Below are 6,322 nucleotides of genomic sequence, written 5' to 3' on the forward strand. Positions count from 1 at the left end.
CAGCCTTTTCAAATCAATATCATAATATTATCAATTTAATTTTGTTACTATGTATAGACATGTATTTTATAATAGTTAGTAAACTATATCAAATTTCCTATTTAAGTTACGCGAAGTATTTTTAATACAGAAAATCACCACCATACAGTTCACTTGATAAAAAAACAAACATCGAAATTCATACCTCTGACAAGGAAAGAAGAGCTCATCTTGCGAAGAGTGTTTTAATCGACTGGAGGCCATCTTTCAACATCGTCATCGCTATTCGCGATTCGAAAAACTGCTAATATAGGCCAAATACTGTCATTTTAATACACGAAAACATAGCAATTGCCATTCCAGCCGTCAAATGATAAAAATTGTTCATTATTGTGAACGTCTAGAGTGAATGGCGAAGAACTACCTGTATCGCTTTATTTGAGGCGCTTATTTAATAAATTATGTAAGTTTCAATCCTCGGAAATATACATTGCATTTATATTACAAATGCATCAAGTTAGCATTCAATATAGAATGAAAACCAGGACTGTCTAATACAGCTGATACGCCGCAACATTTTTTGGCTTATCAAATAAAGGTTCACCTAATTTCTGTATTAGTGTTCATTATTGTTCTGTTCATAACAAAGACTGTAAAAACACAAATATCAAACACATGCCTGCACTGCCGTTGCTTGTTATGATGACGAACCAAACAGTTTGAAACGCCAGAACTGGAATCTACCCAGCTCCTGTGGACGGGATTTACTACTTTACTTCGCTAATCTGCTCCTACCAAGAAATCATTCTATACTTTTACTAATCGTGATACATCGGCTATCACCGGATTCCTCCGTAAGATGGGAAAAGGCAAAGAAAGATGAACATCAGACGGCTACATATCAATACAGTCATATGAGCGGGTCATGTTCATCGGCTTCCATCAATGTGAAGCTAAACAGGAACTAACATGCTCGGGAGCTGATGCATTCAGGATACACCTTATCGTATATGTATGAAAGTGGTCTTTTCGCTTGGAATTCTGTTAATGCTGATACACGAGGGTTTTTTTAAATATTTTATTCGTGAAATATCTAAAAGTAAGTTTATTTCTCCATTTAATGTGTATGATACATATAGTCTAGTATCCGGCCAAACGTATCACGTCAGACGTGTAGGAAAGCATCAACAAATAGAATACAAGATAGTTGTTTGTCATTTAATCTGCATTTAAAGATCTACTAGTCCAAAGGTTTATTTAAATTTCATTTCGCATTGAGTTATACTCCGAACAAGAAAATTGAAGAAAGGGAAATAACTCGATAAATCCTGAAAAGAGAGTTGATGTCCTTGCACTCTGAATATGTCCATCAAACCGTATGTTCTGTGCTTATATGAATGTTCATTGCAATCAATCAACACTGACCGAGTTTTTCTCCGCACCATACGTGAGACCGGTTGACACACGGGAGGGACGGATGGAATAAGAAATAACTGTATGATTCTTCAGGAGTGCATGTAAGCACAAGAGAATTTCTAGAAATCAGGTTTGGATCGACCTCACAACGACCGTTATTAAGATCGAATACGCTTTTACAGCACTCGAACTCATTGCGCCGTTTCGACTTGTAACAATAATAAACAAGAGGTTCAAAAATCCACGGTAGCTCACCTTCGCATTCGGAAACTTAACTGCTCTCGGCAACTGTTGAGATGTTTCTGAAACCAGTTTCAAACTTGGCCAAAATATCAACAAGAGAGTAAACAAAGTTTAAGTATAGCCATATAAGGAAAAATGCCTCGGCCCTGTTTTTCAACGGACGTGAACCATTTTAAACTCCGTCCAGATATCATTAGAACTAATCTTCTGACCAAGTCCCATGAAGATTTGACTAAAATGTGACTTCTAGAGTGTTAACAAGGTTTTATTATAGCCTTGTACGGAAAAATGCCCCGCCCCGTGGCGGTCATATTTTTCGACGAACCGCAACCATTCTTAAACTCAGCAGAGCTATCATTAGAACTAATGTTATGAACAAGATTTGTAAAGATTGGACCATACATGTGGCTTCTAGAGAGTAAACAAGGTTTACTATAGCCATTTAAGGGAAAATGCACTTAACTGGAAAAACTCGCGTGATTTTATCCAGGAAAACACCTGACCATGTCAGAATGCAGAGGCAGTATTTGCAGCAATATAGAAATACCAAATACAGTTGTTCTTGTAACAGGTTAGGCACGCAACCATTTTTTTTTTAATGAACTTCCTGCATGGATGAATCGATTTAAAAGATACTTAAATCACAAGGTAAAGACGATTTCCCTTATTTGGTATTCTCCCTTATATTCCGCTTTAAACAGACAAAGAAGAACTTTCCACCGTTCTGCAACTGAGTGAAGTTTTGAAACACTGTGTCCCTTTAATAATTACCTTACTGCATCAGCTCCCATACAATTATTTGAATAAGTTCCTTTCACCCAAATTTCAATCAGAAAATCTGACAAAACTCGCATATCAATTGAACGATTGCAAAGTATACCTTGAGGCATTCGACCTTATTACAGCATTTAATATGGCTCTTAAAATGTGATCTTAAATAAACCAAGGTAAGCTTTATATTCAAACAAAAACAAAGAACATCGATTGAACAATCGCAGCATTTTACTTATGCTAATACAAACATAATACGTTAATCTTGTTTGACATTTATAGCAAACGAATTATTCAAAAGTGTTCTATATACTATTGTTGTATAAAATCTATAATGTTATACAGGTTTTCTAATAAACCCAAATTTGTGCTGCATCTGTCAAAAGTGTTTATAAATGTTGCCCAACTCTTAAGCAGCGTATGATTGAACTGGTATACAACTAATAGAATACTATAATTTATTCATGAATATTGGCTTTGCGGGAAACTAAGAGTCTTGCGAATACTTATTAATCTTCAGCAATGAAACATTTACCAGTAGACCATTACTTTATTTCACTATTTCTTGTTTCTGAAAAAGCGATTGCATGAATATTTGCAAAAAAATGAGCTACGAATGTTATCCTTTAGATAAACATGTGTTTACTGAAATTTCAATGACATCTATTTCGACTGCGTAGACGTATGTGTGTGTTTTAAATGACTGATGGCTGTTACTTGTGTCAATTAATGAATCGCTGTGGAAATGTTTGGGTTTACATTTTAAACCAAAGGTGATTATTTAGCAGGTGTGTAAAATATTTGAATATGTGAAATTGAACGATTTAGAAAATAGCTATGAACTAGTGTTGTTCGTTCAAAATTTAAAGTTTTTTTAAACAACAACTAACGCTGTGTGTGTGTCCCTTATGATAGAAAGCGAATCATAGTATTACAATTTTCTAACTGTTGGATATATGGTTTCTACTTTAAAACAATCCAACATTTTTGTAAAAACACACTTATTGCGCTAATGCTCGTAGTTGATCTGAAAAATTGTGATTTAATGCATTTTATGCATGTAAGAATAAGAGACATCACTTAAACATTCAACAATAAACAAAATTAACTTTCCCTCATGTATTTTATCTGACCACTTGACATGTTAATGAAAAACGTGTCTAATGTGTTCAACAAATGTACGCTGAATCATCGGGCAAATAAGATAACGCCAGAAGGCTCACGACTTCGTGCAGACGTTGAGATCTGAATAGAATGGGAAATTATCTATATTATCTTAATTGTGACTTTCGTTCAAAATGGCAGACATTTTTGGTACTCGTCCTTTTTAGATTACGTGATCCTCCCGTTTGAGTAATTATTTTGAAGTTGTCGCAGAATATACAAATCGGAAATTTGGGGAAATTCATGTCCCGTTTGAAGCAAAACGTTATCTTGTAAAATGCATATCCTAAATCATACAACGTGAGTCTCCGCAAACGATCAAGGTTGATAATTGACGACCTCGAATACCTTCGAGAGTGCTGCAAGAATGCGTCAGATTATGATACAATGGCACGATGGTACTATGAATGTCATTCCATCTCAGAAATTCGTGGCGACTCTTTTATAAGCAACATTAAATCTGACTACAGACATATCGGACTCATGTACTGGGGCGATTATAATGTTAACCAAAAACTGATTTGTCTTTAGACATATTAAAAAGTAGTAACGCTAGATGTTCAATTTGGATTATTAAAGATTTTATATAGATTGTGTTTATCGTTGACCGACAGCAAAAGTACGTTGTGAGCTAAAGTATTTAGTCATCAGTAACAAAAGACAGTTAAAATTTGTCTGGAACCTTTTTGTAAGAGCTGTGGCTGGGGCTTTAGTGGTCTGACAGCAAGTCATCATTATGGAACGCGTCTCGTTGCAAGTGTATTACACCTAAATGTGAGTGAATTACTTGCGGTGTATGTAGTAAATATAGTATCTGCACGCGAGTTCCAGTGTTGGCCGGGAATTCTGTGCAGACTCGAGCTTATCTAGCATGATGTGCCGCCTTAACCCATACGACCCTCCCTACCAACAGCAGATGGTGTTCTAGATTAACACAATCCTAAACATGTTATATCTTCCTTTTCTGTGACACGGTAATAAATGCTTGTAGTAGGATTTCTCTTAAAAATATGAGGATACATATTTGCTTACAATAACAATAAATTGTATTTCTGAAATCGGATCGAAAACATATATATGCAAAATAAGGGCTTACTGTGTCATTCGCACAAGGTTTGAAATTCCCTAACACAAAATCTGACTCAAGGTTTTCCCTTTTTTACATTACGTACGTAATTATGGAAAACTTTTCAACCCAGAGAGAAAGATAATAAAATCGAAAAACTTTATTTGCAATGGAAACACAAACACTAGGAAACCATATTACTGCGACTTTATTTTGGAAACCATTTATAGTAAAACGGACACTTAAGTAAGTCTCCAATGAAATCCAACCATCGCACATTTAATGTATGTTATAAGTTGTAATACAGTTTTATAAAAAAAAAATGGATCGTGAGAATCTTTGTGATTAACCGAAGTGAACCTAATATGTGATTCCACCTGAATTGAATTCATTTTAATCTAACACTAACTGTGTGTGTGTGTGGGGGGGGGGGGGGCAACTTTAAACTGTGTTTGGCTGGCTAAACCGGATCCTTTTATTATCATATGAGTCTCGATCTGGGAACCCCGCTCTTAATGCAACTGGAGTTTAGATAAGGAGAGGCTTCCTGTATACGAAATATCCATACACGCGGACAGTACAATCTCTTAGGACACTTTAACCCTTTGAGTGCTGGAACCGAATTTAAAAGGCCTTTGCAAACAGTTTGGATCCAGATGAGACGCCACAGAACGTGGCGTCTCATCAGGATCCAAACTGTTTGCTATTCTGATAGTATTCTTTGAAAAAAAATGGAAAAAAATGCTAATTTTAGAAATTCAGGAGAAGACATTTAAGCAGACGACAAATTTCCCAGCATGCAAAGGGTTAAGAGCGAGGCTCTTGAACATGTGCATCTTTGAGATAAGGTCTGGGGAACAAGTCAGGGGCGTAGGTAGCTGCAAATACCTTGTAGCCCGCGACGTAATTTTTCTCTGGAAAATGAAAAAATATGAATAAATAATGTTGAAAAAAAATCTGAAACGGGATCCGAATCCATCTTTTATCATATGAGCCTCGCTCTGGGAAAACATGGCTTAATGCAACTGGATTTTTGATAAGGCAATGCTTTCTTTAAACGAAAAATACCGTTATAGCAGAAGGTATCGTCCCTGACGACACTTTACGTACATTCATTTAGCACAGTTGTCTAAGAGCGAGGTTTTATATATGTGCATCTTTGAGATAAGGTCCAGGGAACAAGTCCGGGGCGAGGGTAGCTTCATGTGCCTTCTTGTAGCCTTCTTGTAGCCAGCGACGTAATTTATATCTTGAAAATTAAAATAATTATATTTTAATAGATATATTAAAATAATACTGGAATTTTAATAAATCTGAGAAGGTAATGGGTAGGGGTTAATAACTCGCAGTTAAAAACTAGTTTGCAAATAATATAACATTCATGGTGTCATTTTACTGACGTTTCTCATAATTTATCATACCGCCGCATTGATATCTGCCTGATATAACGTTGCCTGATATATTTTTTTATATCATTGTCAACAGGAAGTTCTTATATCAGTAATGAGTGGAGGATGGTCATATTACTCGGAATAAACTATAAATAATCATTTTTAGTAAAATCGAATCAGATTCAACAAAACAAACAATTTGATACCAAGATGTAATTTATTTGAAACACAAAATGCAATACAAACAGCACAAACATTTTTTTTTACAAATTTTAAGCTCTCGTGCTCATGA

The sequence above is a fragment of the Dreissena polymorpha genome, chromosome 10 (assembly GCF_020536995.1).
Source record: "Dreissena polymorpha isolate Duluth1 chromosome 10, UMN_Dpol_1.0, whole genome shotgun sequence".
In the NCBI taxonomy this organism is placed as follows: domain Eukaryota; kingdom Metazoa; phylum Mollusca; class Bivalvia; order Myida; family Dreissenidae; genus Dreissena; species Dreissena polymorpha.